The sequence below is a fragment of the Schistocerca piceifrons genome, chromosome 2 (assembly GCF_021461385.2).
Source record: "Schistocerca piceifrons isolate TAMUIC-IGC-003096 chromosome 2, iqSchPice1.1, whole genome shotgun sequence".
Taxonomy (NCBI): domain Eukaryota; kingdom Metazoa; phylum Arthropoda; class Insecta; order Orthoptera; family Acrididae; genus Schistocerca; species Schistocerca piceifrons.
The window spans coordinates 678,313,191-678,329,321 of NC_060139.1; the positions used below are offsets into that span (position 1 = coordinate 678,313,191).

Here is a 16,131-nt window from a genome sequence, read left to right on the forward strand (position 1 = left end):
CAAATCCAGTCAGATAACTGAGACGATATTCCATAAGCACGCAATTTCACTACGAGCCGCTTGTGTGGTACAGTGTCAAAAGCCTTCCGGAAATCCAGAGCCGGCCGGAGTGGCCGTGCGGTTCTAGACGCTACAGTCTGGAACCGAGCGACCGCTACGATCGCAGGTTCGAATCCTGCCTTGGGCATGGATGTGTGATGTCCTTAGGTTAGTTAGGTTTAATTAGTTCTAAGTTGTAGGCGATTGATGACCTCAGAAGTTAAGTCGCATAGTGCTCAGAGCCATTTGAACCATTTGAAATCCAGAAATACGGAATCGATCTGAAATTCCTTGTCAATAGAAAAATTGTTAAATTCAGTTTCGTAATAAACGAACAAAAATAAATGATATGCTTTCTATCTATACAGTGAATGATTGAGACGGTAACGAGAGAACACTATACCCCTGGCACAGAGTAGGTTGGAGGGATCATTAACGCGGCCAGTGAACTCTACAAATAAATCCGTTCCACTCTGAACGCCTTCCGACAGCAGCCCAGATAGCGTTATCGAGAGAACTGGGGCGCCGCGCCAGTAATCGGCGTCCGCTCATTTGACTTGCATGGGGGTCCGTGCTGCATGCTAGGCGAGGCGGGCGCGCCGGAAGTGGCGCCAGCGCGATGCGGGACGATAGGGGCCGCCACTGGCGCCAGGACAATGACCACTGGCGGGCATCGCGTGACGCGCCACCTCGGCCGGCCACTGACCACCATCCCCAAGCCCCCACACTCTCCCCCTACACAATGCACCACTTCCGCGTTTTCTTTCCCTCTTATCGCTCGCACGAGAGGCTATTCGTGGCACGCCTCCTTCATTTATTTCCTCCAGAGGAAAAATTCGTCCCTTCCTACAACCAGTGATTGTAGAGTGTATTGCTACGATAATTTTTTTAGCCCATATATAAAATCGTTTTCATTGCAGGTACATTCGCGTTTTTTTCTATGTACAGGGTTATTCTCAAGTACCTGCGGAGCGTTAGAAGACGACTGTGCGAAAAGTGTGTTATAGACGAAAATGACACTATCAGTGGATGGAAAATCTTTCAAAGTTTCGATTCGTAATACAAACCGCTGTGGCCTAGTTGTAGAGAGCACCACTAAGGGGAAGAGGTCAAGCATTTCAGAACAAGTAGACAAATCTTTCCGCTCTGTACTGGCTCATCGAATTAGTTCGCTTCTGCAAATGGGCAACCCAGTGATCATATTTCCAAAGCGGGCCGCTGGCGTTGCGCTTTCCTAGGCAGCAGCAGCAGCAGCAACAGCGACCAGAGTGAACTGCACGCATGTTTTGACGTTTGCCGAGTTACAGACAGTGCCCATATTAAGCACCTGTAATGTGAGTTAAAAACTGAGAGAAATGCTCTGCAATTGTCTGGAAACCCCACGTGTATGCAGGGTGAGTCAGGAGAAAAGGTACATGCTTTGAGGGGTGGTGGTATTGGTGATTCTGAACAAAAAAGCTTCATATCGACGTATGTCCTATTCTGGTTTCCTAGACAGCCGTGACAGAACATTTTTCACGTCAATATTGTACATTTTTCTCAACTCGAAAACCGCAGCCTCTAGCGAAAACGCGTCGCCATGCAAAATTAAACCACATTAATTTTCAAAATGTTAAACAAGGCTGCGAAACAGCAACTGTGTAAATCTGAAGAGGTTGAAAAATCAACCAATCAGTTGCAAATAAAGGTTTATTCTTCAGAAGTAGTGGGCCTGAAGAAGATATTTTTACAAATATCGAAACCTAGGTCGAAGGCTAATGAACTTTTATTTGCAACTGGTTGCCTGATTTTTCAGCCTCTCCACATTAAATTTCCTACAAAAAGAGGTCGTGTACAATTTTCTCTACGGTTAATACTTAGGGTGAAGTGAGCGAGAAAATATTGAAAATGTCGAGCTATGCGAATGCGCCATAGCTTAGGTAGTTTTTGTAGACAAGTGTCGTGTATAAAATGATCGTCCTGAATTCCTCTACACTACTGTGATACGTTGGAAACAATGCCAGTGTAGTGAATAATACAGAAAATAAATAACAATGTGCATTAAACTTGTTCTGTCTTGGAAGCCATTCACAATAGGGCGCTATGTCCATAAGAAGTTTGTTCTGGCGTAACCACAAACGCCGGAACGAAGATGCGGAACGCAAGGCCAGAGAAGGCAGTGAGGAAACGACGGCCAATGGTACGCGGAATTGGACCGAGTCGCGCCAGGCGCGCTCCCTACGAGATGTGAATAAAAGCGACGCTCCCCCACTCAGATCGGCCCGAGTCTGCAACGTGATTAGTGCTACGCTGTCAGATCCGTATCCAGTGGTTCCTTGGACTCTGTGTATAGCAAGAACTGTTATGTTTTTATGTCGTCTCCCGCTAGCGACATTTGCTGTAGTAAAGTGTATTGTCAGTTGCTTCCTAGAAATAAAACTACTAATGTTATTTGTTTGAAATTGTTGCATAGCATTCCGAGAACGCTGCATCCCGTAGGCACCCTATTAGCGGCGAGTGGGCAAGACACCACAGTTTTTTTTTTTTTTTTTCAGGATCGCCTATACTATCACTAAAGGATTTACCTTTCCTCCTGACTGAACCTGTACAATGAGTAACTTGTATAATTTACATCATTATGCCCAACTGAGGACGATGATTAAACTCATTTAGCTGGCGCATTTGCTTTCGTCTTCTCCAAAAGTATCTCAATTTTCTTGGTGAAGTTTCTCTTCGGTTCTTTTGTCCTGGTTCTGTTGATTCCAGTTCTCGTCGTGGATTCATACTCAGGATTCTCGACAGGTGTGCTGAACGTATCTCAACCCATACCATGTAACCCTTAATGCGCGTTGCCTGGACTTTGAGCAACTAATTTTCCTTAACTGTCATTGATATGACAAGATGGAGAATTCTTTTGGTCAGCTTGTCATCATTCATTCTGACGATTTCACTGTGAGACTTTTATGATCTGCTCATGAATCAAGTACGCCAACAGCAAAAAAACTTATGGCGGGACTGTTTTCGAATCTATAAGTAAAGATAAAACCTTACTCTTCCAGAGCCGGCCGAGATGGCCGGGCGGCTCTAGGCGCTACAGTCTGGAACCGCGCGACCGCTACTGTCGCAGGTTCGAATCCTGCCTCGGGCATGGATGTGTCTGATGTCCTTAGGTTAATAGGTTTAAGTAGTTCTAAGTTCTATGGGACTGATGACCTCGGACGTTAAGTCCCATAGTGCTCAGAGCCATTTGAATTCTTCCAGAAAAAAATACGCTGAGGATGCCTCTAATGTAAAAGGCGAAATGCGTGTTGAACGTAAATAAATACTATAATGAATCAAGAAAAAGTCCTATTAATATGTGAAACGAATATTTATGTACTTGCTTCGAAAAATGACTGCACCACCAAACTTGATATTTGAAGAATTTCTTACGAATTTAAATGTGATGAAAAGGTGTGTACGACTATCACCTACTGGTTCAAATACCTGACAGCAGACGTCTGTGACAAAGAAATAAGAAACTTGATCCCACATTATGAAATATGTTTCAGTATCGTCACTGAAGGCTTTGAAAAGTAGCTCAACTTTTTTAAAAATATTTCTTCCAATAAGTTTTTCCAGGAGACTATGTGTTCTTGCTTTTTGTGACACGAGAGGAACTTACTTTGTGGATAATCCTACTAAACAACTTCTTAGTCGACTGCAGGCGAGATGATTCAACCTTCGTAGCTGAGGTCGCTAATGTACGCCTATATAATGGCGCTCGACTTTGGGGTAACAGGTTCGAAGAAAAAGAGTAAGTCTTAACGTTCCGTCGATATCGAAGTCACTAGAAATGGAGCACGAGATTCGACTGTGTCAAGGATGACAAGGAAATCGGCCCTTTCCTTTCAAACGAATCAATCCCTCATTTGCCTGACACGATTCAGGGCAATCCCTGAACACCTAATTCTGGATGACCTTCTGAATGTGAGTCCAGTGTGCTAAACACAGCACCACCTCGCTCGTTAATTAATTCGAATCATGTTGGCGGAAGACATTTTCACCATCACTTTTCGGATGGCAAGGCGAGAGGAGGTACTGATCACCAGACTTCGCACTGATGTCGTAGGTGAGGTTTCTCCGCAGTGTCACAAGGAGTCTCAGCAGTGACACGGCTGATTATGATTCGTCCGTCGGGTTGGGGCGTTAAGCCGGGCAATCCCCCTGTTGCCGTTCGAGAGTAGTAGTCTGTGTGCCGACACCTGTTTCACTTCTGTCCTTCTCTCATCATCAGACGCTGGCGTTCGTAATCCACCAAACTTCCTGCCTCTTTTTTCCCATTTGAGACTTTAAATTTTCAGTAGCGACCTAACATTATTGCTACTGTGTGTGAATAAAAGTAACTTTTGACATATATTTCCTACCTTCATCTCCTGAATTATTGGATACGATGATTTTAATAATAGGAAAATGTAATTTCAGATTGTTAAATCACAGAGGTGAAACTCAAATTAGTAATACTAAACGTGTAGGTCATGCTCATCTTTCAGCTATCAAACTAATCTTCCTTAAAAAACAATTGAGTGGATTACTGTCAAACGCTTGAGATACCGTAATTTTGTGTACTTTGTGTCAAATCAAGTTCTGACTCGAACGTACTTGCAGGTGTGAATCAAGCAGTCCAGGTGTGAATCAAGCAGTCAGTTTGGATGTTGGTAAACAGGGCAGTACCACAATCGCAACAGTGGGAAAGAGTCCAAAACCGACTCGTTAATTGCCAGTTCTGCATTCAAGATTTACATGCACTCCGTCTGCAGGCCACAAGTGGCCCATCGGGACCACCCGACCGCCGTGTCATCCTCAGATGAGGATGCGGATAGGAGGGGCTTGTGGTCAGCACACCACTCTCCCGGTCGTAATGATGGTTTTCTTTGTCCGGAGCCGCTACTATTCGGTCGAGTAGCTCCTCAATTGGCATCACGAGGCTGACTGCACCCCAAAAAATGGCAACAGCGCATGGCGGCCCGGATGGCCACCCATCCAGGTGCCGGCCACTCTCGACAGCGCTAAACTTCGGTGATCCGACGGGAACCGGTGTATCCACTGCAGCAAGGCCGTTGCCCTTATTCAAGATTTACAAGGCAATGTAAAATGAATATTAAACAATAAAATCTGGAGGAACGAGTGCACTAATGTTGACTCTCAATTTTACAAATAGGCCGTAGCATCTCGCCTTTTTATGCTGACTGTGGCTGGCGGTTGCCCAAGAGGTCCTACGTGATGGACACGGACGCTGCGTGTTGACTGTTTCAGGACGCCGACAGAAATCAGGCTGAGTACCGCCATTAGGTCCTACTTAAAAACTTGGGCCCAATAAGGAAACAGCAGCCTGTCAGGTTTCTGTTGGCACCCTTGAAATGTATCTAAAGACATAAAAATATAGACTGAAGTTATCTAAATAAATAAAAATATAGTGAAAGTTGTCCAAATAAATAAAAATATGTCTGGAGTACTCTGTTTCTGATTGTAAGCCAGTGCTGTGATAATAAATGAACTGTCGTAATGAAACTTTTACTGTCGTAATGTGAAAGACAAGCTGCACTGTAAGGGCAATTAATTGTCATAATGAAAAGGAGACTGTTTCATACTGTAAAAGTTAGCAATCTGACTGCAAGAATTTTAAACAGTATAAACTGCTTGAATAATGGACTTGGACATGAAACCTAGAGTAACAGGCTTTGCCAAATTTGATCACAGAAACTGCCTCTAAATAACATAAGTTGGGCCTGATTGAACAAATAAAAAATCATAATATTTTCTCCTTACCTCTGTTCTGCCCGCCCGGCTAGCTGCGCTGTCTAACGCGCTGCTTCCTGAGCGGGAAGGCGTGCCGATCCCTGGCACGAATCCGCCCGGTGGATTAGTGTCCAGGTCCGGTGTGCCGGCCAGCCTGTGCATGGTTTTCAAAGCGATTTTCCATCTACGTCAACGAATGCAGGCTGGTTCCCCTATTCAACGTCAGTTAAGCTAACTGTCTCCATGTATGCGTACACCATAATTACTCTACCATGCAAACATATGAAGTTACACTCGTCTGGTACGAGACGTTGCTGGGGAGGGGCCGAAGCGCACAATAACCCTAGGTTCGATGTGGGGCGGCGGTGGGGTGGGTGGACTGCTGTGGGTTTGTGAACCACTGAGAGCTACAAAGAGGTGAAGCCTATCCATCGTTTCTAGGTCCCCAGTTTAAAACACAATACCTCTATTCTGCGCATATCTGGATAACGTATTGCAATACTGCTCTATCTTGCATACCTCTATGCTACAGCTGCAAATTACTGTACCTACACAGACACACTCGAGGGGTGCAATGAAGTCTCTGTTACTTGCAAATCGAACTGTTTATCGAACATACTTGGTTGCGTGATCCATTAAAAAGAATTCTAAGAGAAAGATTGGTAAGAGAATGAAATATGCGCATAAATGACAGTCTGTCTTTTTTATATTGAGAAAAAGTGTGCAAAGCAGATTTTAAGTTTAATGAGCTTCTCAACATCCAAACAATGCAATTTCTTATCTCTCAAATCTAACAACTTTCAGCACAATAACCAAGTTAGTTCGATGGCACAGCAATAGTGAAAAAAAGTAACATTATCGCGTAATTTTAAATGATAATAAATGATTGATTGAATAATTCATACAACGATAACCGTGCCGTTATTCTTATTGTATGAAATAGTTTTGAAAAATAGAAATAATCTTTTATCTTTTATATATGTTAAAAGCCACGGCTGATTTTTCTCAGGGTGCTATCACCAAAAATAGCATACATATCCTAACGTGAAGACATCCGTCCTACTCACGATGGATTAAAATCCTTTGTAACTATTACGCGATAATACATTTAAACAATTCTTAATTATTTTTTCTGAGGGGCTGGATGTTCCAGGATAGCTGCCTATGTGCAATGACAGCGTAAGCATTTATTGATATTGTTATTAATAAAAACTGTACCTCTGGCCTAATAAGAATTGAAAAATATTACAGGACGCCGTTTTCAAATTATTAAATTTTTTTTAATGCTTTTAGTATTATATGACTGTTGGAAGAACTTATATAATTTTTGTCGGTAATGGCGTCACAACAACAACAATCCTACGTAAGAAATGGCCAGGGCAACATTTAATTATTACGTACTGAATCATATACAGGATAGGTACTAGCTACTCACAAAAATACGCTCTACAATGATTAATCTCATATGTATTCAACAAAATTATATTCCCACTACAAATAATTGTGTCAGTTACAGACCGTGAAAATTTAACATCCGTCAGTGAGGACTGCGGAATCGACCAGACAATGAAACAAAAACCACTCATTCTTCTTTTACAAAACACACAGATAATAATATTTGTAATTCAGATAGCACAGATAACTCTTCTCTATTGTTAAGTCTCTGCAATTTATTTCTACTATTTTTTACCGGAGGCAATGCTATAACATCATTAGTCTATTTACCTTACATTCCATTAGATTTCTTCCTTCACAAATCAGTTTCAAAAATCATATCTACTGAAAAAAAAGATAAATTGAAACATTAAATTTGAATCATAATATTGCCATAGCTTCCTCACTTGCCTAACTCTAACACAGCTGAACTTCGAGAGCTCTCTCTCTAATCAAACTAAACAGTGTCTGCTCCACTGCTCCCTCACGCAGCTCAAAGATACTCACTTAACTTCTGCGATACAGCTTACAACATCGTTGCTCGCTCACAATCGATTCAGATACCAAAAATTCATATACCAAAATTATACATGACATCTATCACCCTGAACGACCATGTCTCGAGAAGTTATGTCTGTCTTCCCAGCGAATGCTGAGGGTACTCTCCAGATCTGTTAGACTGCCATTATCTGGTTACCTCTAACCACCAGCTACCTCTCAGGAATATACAAAATTGCAGCGCCTGTGTTGTGAAGAGGTACGACGCAGTGTTCCTTCGGACACGCATGCAAGTCCGAAGGGACATTCCATGGTACTTCTTCACAACATACTATTTGGTATTTATCGGCCAATACCGGACTACGACTTACAAATAAAATGTCTCCCCTGCACGGGAACAACATTAATGGGATGTGCGAGTACGGGTATGACACATGGACGACTATATGGAAGTCTGGGTGTGGCCGTGAGTCGTGCTCGGGTAGATGACGCAGTTACGGCGACTGTTCGCGTATTACGGGGAATCGGGGTTTGAGTCCAGCTGTGCAACAAATTTTCATTGTCGTCATTCCATTATGTGAGGTGGTTTATAAACGCAAATGCGAATACATTTCATGTCTCCCGGGAATGTATCCCGGTGCTCCCGACGGCTTTATTCATAAAAGGAGCTTGTCTAACGGTCGCCACCATCTTGATGACCACCAATAATATTTGAAAGGCGTTACCTTAAAATTAACCTTGCCCAAAATTGCTACACACTACTTTAATCTAACTTAAATTAACTTATGCAAAGAACAACACACACACCCATGCCCGAGGGAGGACTCGAACCTCCGGCGGGAGGGGACGCGCAGTCCGCGACACGATGCCTCAAACCTGCTACGGTCGCAGGTTCGAATCTTGCCTCAGGCATGGATGTGTGTGATGTCCTTCGGTTAGTTAGGTTTAAATAGTTGTAAGTTCTAGTTGACTGGTGACTTCAGACATTAAGTCCCATAGTGCTCAGAGCCATTTGAACCAAAATTGCTTCTGTACAGAAGGAATAATGTTCCTTAATTTCCGTCTCACTCTGTCTCGTGAATACAAAGAAAGTCTGGAGGCTGTCTTTCACTTATTTTATTTTGTAGCTTAATTACCTAATAAAATAAATGTATCATACAGTATAAAATTAACGTTGAAATTAAAAATTTTTGGAATCATTCTCGAAAAATAAAAATCTGTTTGCCAGTATCACGAAAACAGCGTTATAGTAGGTAGTCGTGCAGCTGTACAAAAAGTTCGTTATTGTTGTTTTCGTCATCAGTCCTAAGGTTTGTTTGATGCAGCTCTCCATTCTTGTCGCTGGCCAGCTAACTTGTTCGTTTAAGTATAACTGCCACACACTACAAAAGCAGCGATCCGCTTGCTATACCAGTATCCTGCCCCTCTGTGTGCACGACGTCCACGTCTACTCTCCGCAATCCTACACTTGTCAGCAGTGAGTCTTGACATAATAGCTACCCAAACCGGTCTACCTCTTCGATTCATTGCATTCTTTAGCAGGGTACCAATGTTTTCTTGTTGGCAAGTTGCAGAACGTCTTCATTAGTTACTCGATCAGTCCATCTTATCTTCGTCGGGCTTCTAATAGTTCCCTCTCTGTCTGTCCCACTCGACGTTTCGCACCAACACAGAGCCGCTTTCAGCGTCTATATTTTCGGATGTTATCTGTACCTATTTCCTGGAAAGCAAAACTGATTCATTTGAAAAAAAAAAAAAATCAATGAATGGAAAAGATCATAGATCTCACAGTGATTGTGATGTAGTAAAATGTACTTGCAAGGAGATAGATTAAGGAACTTTTTTGCTGACTTGGTCGTGATAAAGAACGACACAGACGAGAAGCTAGTGAGATGTGTGTAGACGGCATCTTTTGGGACTAGTGTACCTAGAAGCTGAAGATCGTGGAGAACTCTTTTGACGAAGCTGAGGAAGATGTTTGAGCATGTTATTACATACAAACAGTGAAAGATAGCATAGGGCACAAAGCAAGACATTATCAAACAGCCTTTAAGCAACACAATATTGTATGAAGACTGCATGCAAACGTTGAGGCATTTGTTAGGAGACTGTGTTCCAGAGTTTCTATTTGCTATTGACAGGCATTCAAACATACATCTGTGTAGCCTCCCCCCTTCCCCTCTTTCCACAGTCATCCTCCACTGACAGAAGTTTTACGCTGTGGCCACCTAGCGATTGCGTGGGCTGTTACGCAGGCAGTAGGCGGAACTCGTAGCGAGTAGTAGCAGCTAGATAGCGCTTGCGTCCCATCTGCCGCTTCAGGAGAAGCTGCGTCACTCCCACATCTCAGTAGCTCAGCTGAGGTTATACGGTTTTGCGTAATGACAAGATATTTTTGTAGTATTTTTTGTTTGCAACTTAAGAACAATATCCAGACTACTTAAAAATGATGCATCGGCCGGGAATCGAACCCGGGCCGCCCGCGTGGCAGGCGAGCATTCTACCACTGAACCACCGATGCCTCCATTTCATGTATATCAATGAAGCTGTACCATCTAGACAAAATATGCATTTATTCGTGAAGTATTTTTTTAGTTTTTGCACATTGATATTCAATGTACTTCTCGTACCGATCCTTTACGATGTGCGATCGTCAGAAACCTCCTTACCACACAAAAAGGACTCAGTCTTGCTCCTCTCTTCTTAAAAAAAATATTATTATTATGTTATTTAACTATACGAAAGAAGAAAAATTGAACAATTACAAATTAACTAAATGTCAGAATCAATAAAAGTCCAAATACTTCTACACAGTTCTGACTCGATAGAACTTATCAACTATTCCAGCTTTGAAACTTCCTGGCAGATTAAAACTGTGTGCCGGACCGAGACTCGAACTCGGGACCTTTGCCTTTCGCGGGCAACAGGAGAGCTTCTGTGAAGTTTGCAAAATAGGAGACGAGATACTGGCGGAAGTAAATCTGTGAGGATGGGGTGTGAGTCGTGCTTGGGTAGCTCAGATGGTAGAGCACTTGCCCGCGAAAGGCAAGTCTCGGCCGGCACACAGTTTTAATCTACCAGGAAGTTTCATATCAGCGCACGCTCCGCTGCAGAGTGAAAATCTCATTCTATTCCAGCTTTGTTTATAGAGCCAGAAATACCAAAATGAATTATGTGAATCCATATCTGCTATAATGCATGATAACTCGTGATTTACGACATTGCTGGTAAATTTTAATTCAGTTCTAAATGCCTAAAAAAGTTTCAGCCTCACTTATTTCCAATCATAATTAATTTAGTTTTTAAGATATGACAGCTTCAATATCAAAGTTACATTTCAAACCTCACAAACGCTGTTTTGAGTTTTCATATTGTAATAATCTGGCGCCCCATTAAACATGAGTTTTCCTGCTGTATGAGAGAAAAAAAAAGGAAAGAAACGAGATCTTCAGAGTTCACCCTCTCTCCGTATAACTCTCCGTATATGTTTCCCAAAGAAGTCATGGAATGTAATTTCACTACTGCACCTTAACAGACTGCTGAAAACTGTTGTTACTCAGTTACGAGATTTATAAAGAACTAAATGAAATAAAATTATTACAACAGCGTTTATCAAAAAACTGTATCACTTATAAATTGCAGAAGATGTGTTTGTATCTCTGTACGTATAAACATAAGTGGAACAAAATCATTCGCCAGACAGTACACGTTTCACATTTGTCACCAGAAGGCTGCTAGATATTGTGGCCTGAGGGAAAAGAGAAAATGTCAGAATTCTCTCTGTTGTGGTTGGCAAGAGAGCCAACACCGTTTTACTAAAGGAGGCTGGCGTGAGGTCTGGATCATGACAAGGAAATTAGAATTTAGAAAAACGGACGTAGCTGGTGGAATACTTAACTTTAATCCATTAATGATGAACGTCGGTTTTGACGGTACATGATTCACAATATCAATAGTAACTGATAATGGCTCCTTGCTAGGTCGTAGCAAATGACGTAGCTGAAGGCTATGCTGAACTATCGTCTCGGCAAATGAGAACGTAAGTAGGCAGTGAACCATCGCTAGCAAAGTCGGCTGTACAACTGGGCGAGTGCTAGGGAGTCTCTCTAGACTAGACCTGCCGTGTGGCGGCGCTCGGTCTGCAATCACTGATAGTGGCGACACGCGGGTCCGACGTATACTAACGGACCGCGGCCGATTTAAAGGCTACCACCTAGCAAGTGTGGTGTCTGGCGGTGACACCACACTCTCTTTTCACATGTAGGCTATAATATTGTTTTCTTTTAAGCGCTGTGTTGTCATTGGTGCGCAGCGGAACGCAAGGAGGGATATAGAAGGTCAAGTGGCGGTTTGAGAAGCGAAAAGAGAAGGAAATATAAATGGGAAAAGATGGAAGCCTTTGCTTTACTGTTTGATACAGGAGGAATTGTTCATATCTGTTAATTATTCGAAGAAAAGTAATGTGGTCAATAAAAGAAAGTGTTCAAGCATTTTTCTTAAATGCACTGGGGCGCAGAATTGTGCGCATCTCCTTTTTTGAGCTATCGGTCTTCTGGCTGGTGTGATGCGGCCCGCTACGAATGCCTCTTCTGTGCCAACCTCTTTGTGTCAGAGTACACTTGAAACCTACGTCCTCAATTAATTGCTCGATGTATTCCATTCTCTGCCTTCCTCTACAGTTTTTACCCTCTACAGCTCCCTCTAGTACCATTCCATGAAGTCTTAACAGACATCCTATCATTCTGTCCCCTCTTCTTGTCAGTGTCTTACCTCATCATTTCTTATCTTATCAATCTACCGAATTTTCAATATTCGTCTGTAGCACGACATCTCAAATGCTTCGAATCCTCTTCCGTTCCGGTTTCCCTACAGCCACGTTTCACTACCGTACAATGCTGTGCACCAAAAGTATTTGTACATTCTCAGAAATTCCTTCCTAAAACTAAGGCCTATGTTAGATGCCAGCAGACTTCTCTTGACCAAGAATGCCCTTGTTGCCAGTGCTAGTCTGCTTCCGATGCCCTCCTTGCTCTGTCCGTCGTAGGCTATTTTGCCGCCTAGGTTGCAGGATTCCTGAACTTCGTCTACTTTGTGACCATTAATCCTGATGTTAAGTTTCTCGCTGTTCTCATTCCTGCCAATTCTCATTACTTTGGTCTTTTTTCGACTCATTCTCAATCCATATTCTGTACTCATAAGGCTGCTCATTCCATTCATCAGATCATGTAATTCTTCTTCGCTTTCACTGAAGATAGCAGTGTCAATAACGAATCTTAACATTGATATCTTTTCACTTGAATTTTAATTCCGCCCTTGAACTTTTATTTTATTTTCATCATTGATTCTTCAATATGTAGATTGAACGATGGGGGTGAAAGACCACATCCCTATCTTCCAACCTTTTTAATCCGAGCACTTCGTTCTTGGTCTTCCACTCTTAATATTCCCTCTTAGTTCTTGTACATGTTGTGTATTACCCGTCTCTCCCTATAGCTTACCCCTATATTCCTCAGAATTTCGAACATCTTGCACTATTTGACACTGTCGAGGGCTTTTTCCTGGTCGACAAATCCTATGAACGTATGTTGATTTTTGTTTAGTCTTGTTGCCGTTATCAGCCGCGCATCAGAACTGCAACTCTAGTGCCTTTACTTTTCCTAAAGCGAAACTGATCCTCGCCTACTGCATAGTGCAGATAATTTGTTTTAGAGACGAGATCGCGAATGTGTTTGTTCTATGTATGGTAACGGCGAAGGTATTAGATAAGTGAGAATTTGTGTTCCAGTTAAATGATATGATAGGTACTTGATTTCTCATGCAAGGGACAGTCGGCAGCTCAGAAGAATACCTGCGAGAGGTAGGGCGGACTGGGGCAAAACAGACCAACTACTCATTCCCTTCAGCCCTGCGACTGCCCGTGGTCTACAGCAATCAGCAAGCACGTAATGACCAGCAACCAACTGCCGATATGAACACGTCCAGGAGGTAGCAGCGTCTCCTGGAGAGGAATGACCGTTAGTCAGACACACGCATGGTGCGTGTAGCTGGGAAGACGCGCTATCTGCCTGAGTTTGACCGAGGGCAGATTATGATGGGCCGGGGGCTCTGCTCGAGCATTTCGGAAACTGCACTACTTGTTGGATGTTCGTGGAGTGCTGTGGTGATTGTCTTAAACACGTGCCGCAACCAACCAATGTGAACCCTCCACCCCCCCAGACGTTGTGGGGTTGGGCAGCCACCCCTTATTACAGATGTCGGACGTCGTAGGCTGGGCAGACAGGTATAACAGGTGAGGCGGCGAACTGTGGCAGAACTAACATCAAATTTTAAAACTGGGCAGAGTAAAAGTGTGTCTGTAACACGAAGTGCACCGAACACTCCTAACGATGGGCCTCCGCAGCCGACCCCATGCATGTGTCCATGCTAACACCACGACATCGGCAACTACGACTGAACTGAGCACTTGACAACAGACACTGGGCCTTCATCATGCCGACGGGAGTGTGCGAATCCGCCGTCTTCCAGGGGAACGGCCCCTAGATACCTGTGCTGTGGGACAGAGAAAAGCTGGCGGCGGCCCATTATGCTCTGGGGAACATACACGTGGACAATCATGCGTCCAAAGCAGCTCGTGAAGGCACCATGAGGTCCAAGGAGTATCGTACACTGGTGGCAGGCCAGTAAGCCCTTCATGTTTCCCGACAGCAGTGGCATTTTTCAACAAGATAACGTGGCATGTCACAAGGTCAGGAGTGTGATGGAGTGGTTCGAGGAACACAGAGGCGAGTTGCAATTGATGTGCTGCCACCTCCCTCCCTCCCCCCTCAAACCCTCCAGATCTGAACCTGATCGAACACATCTGGGATGCGATTGAATGGGGCGTCAGAGCTTATCACCCCACTCCCCAAATTTACGGAAATTAGGTGACTCGTGTGTGCAGATGTGGTGCCAACTCCCTCCAGCGACTTACGAAGACCTCATTGCTTCCATACTGTGAAGCGTCGCCGCTGTTATCCGTGCCAAACATGGACATACTGGCTGTTAGGTAGGTGGTCATAATGTTCTGGCTGATCAGTGTATATTACTGGCCGTCCGAAAAATGTTATCTTACCAGCAGACTTCACTGCCAGCCTTTTGTTAATTTGCTCTCCGATTACAATCTGCGAATTTATTATATATTTTTATGTGAAACGTACCAGGTGTCATCACTTCCCTATTGTAAGCAAGAGATGGAGAAGGAAAACCTACCATTGGCGGTGTTTTGACTGAATAAACCGAAACGTTTATGTGACAAAAAAACACAATTCAGCTGTTGCATACGGTGTACTACTACAACATCTGCTGCTGTTACTGATCGCATGAGCCACAAATGGAGGATCTGACCGAAATTATTCCGGAAGTTTCAGTTCCCTTGCAAGGTGAGACAATTTAACATATTTATAGCGATAGAACCCCAACAAGTGTCTCACAGTTACAATGTTGACATAAACGCATTCCTGAAAATGCTATTATAGTGGCGCATGTGATTTGCCTGGCTGCAACTATCCGAACTAGGTGTTATGAAGCACTGACTTGGTCATGTAGACGGTTGTTGCAGATGTAAAGCAAACAAGAATTCATGGCAACACACTTTATATTGAGGGTTTGGGAACTTAACTGTTGCGTCATCAGGTACAAATTCAAATCATTTACAACTAAACGTAGAGAGTATTAGTCTGAGTGATAGGGGCGTCCAGTAATCTCTATGTTTCGTTGTAAATGATTTGAATATGAATCTGACGATGCGGCTTTACGTTGTGAAACCGGTTGTATAATAAAGAATTATTCGACAGCTGCTGTGATTTTGTTTGGCAAGACTGCACTCATGGTAGACTAATTCGCCTATAGCTTCACTACTCGTGCCACATTGGATAATTGTGTCGGTCCAATACGAATCCGCGTAGACAGGGGTTGCATGAGGTCGACTTTCTACTTTCCTACATTTTGGGGCATATACCGGTTGCCCCACGAGGATGTCGTCTTAGGAGCAGTAGAGCTGACATTCCTATAGTTTGCTACCAGTGATAAAAGAACGTGACACTTATAACCAAACGAAAGTAAGCTCTGAAGTACCTTTTCTATATTCGCAATTTTTACCGTTAGCGAAAGAAGCAACGTAATCTACACTACCCTTGGCCTACTGCTGTGAAAAGATGTCTGTACTCGTCACCAATGCCAGGTAAATAAATAAACAGTTCTCCACCTGAAGATGATGGTGCGAAACATAGAAACGCGTAGTGGAAAAATAAATATGTGCCTGACGTTGAAACTTCTATTTGTATGTATCAACAGTCGCAGTCCTCATAATGCCGTCCCTTATGGACGAAATACTTATTTTTTAGTTTGCTTAGTCATTTGGTCTGG

The 16,131-nt window shown here is 43.1% G+C and overlaps 1 protein-coding gene and 1 non-coding gene across 2 annotated transcripts in view; one reads left to right on the plus strand and one right to left on the minus strand.

Annotated features, from left to right (window-relative positions):
* Positions 1-16,131, plus strand: part of LOC124776492 (cyclin-dependent kinase-like 5) — a 349,628-nt gene that overhangs the window by 179,812 nt on the left and 153,685 nt on the right. The gene's annotated exons all lie outside the window — the stretch shown is intronic.
* Trnag-gcc lies at positions 10,179-10,249 on the minus strand. Its single transcript has one exon. It is a non-coding gene; the product is annotated as a tRNA-Gly (tRNA).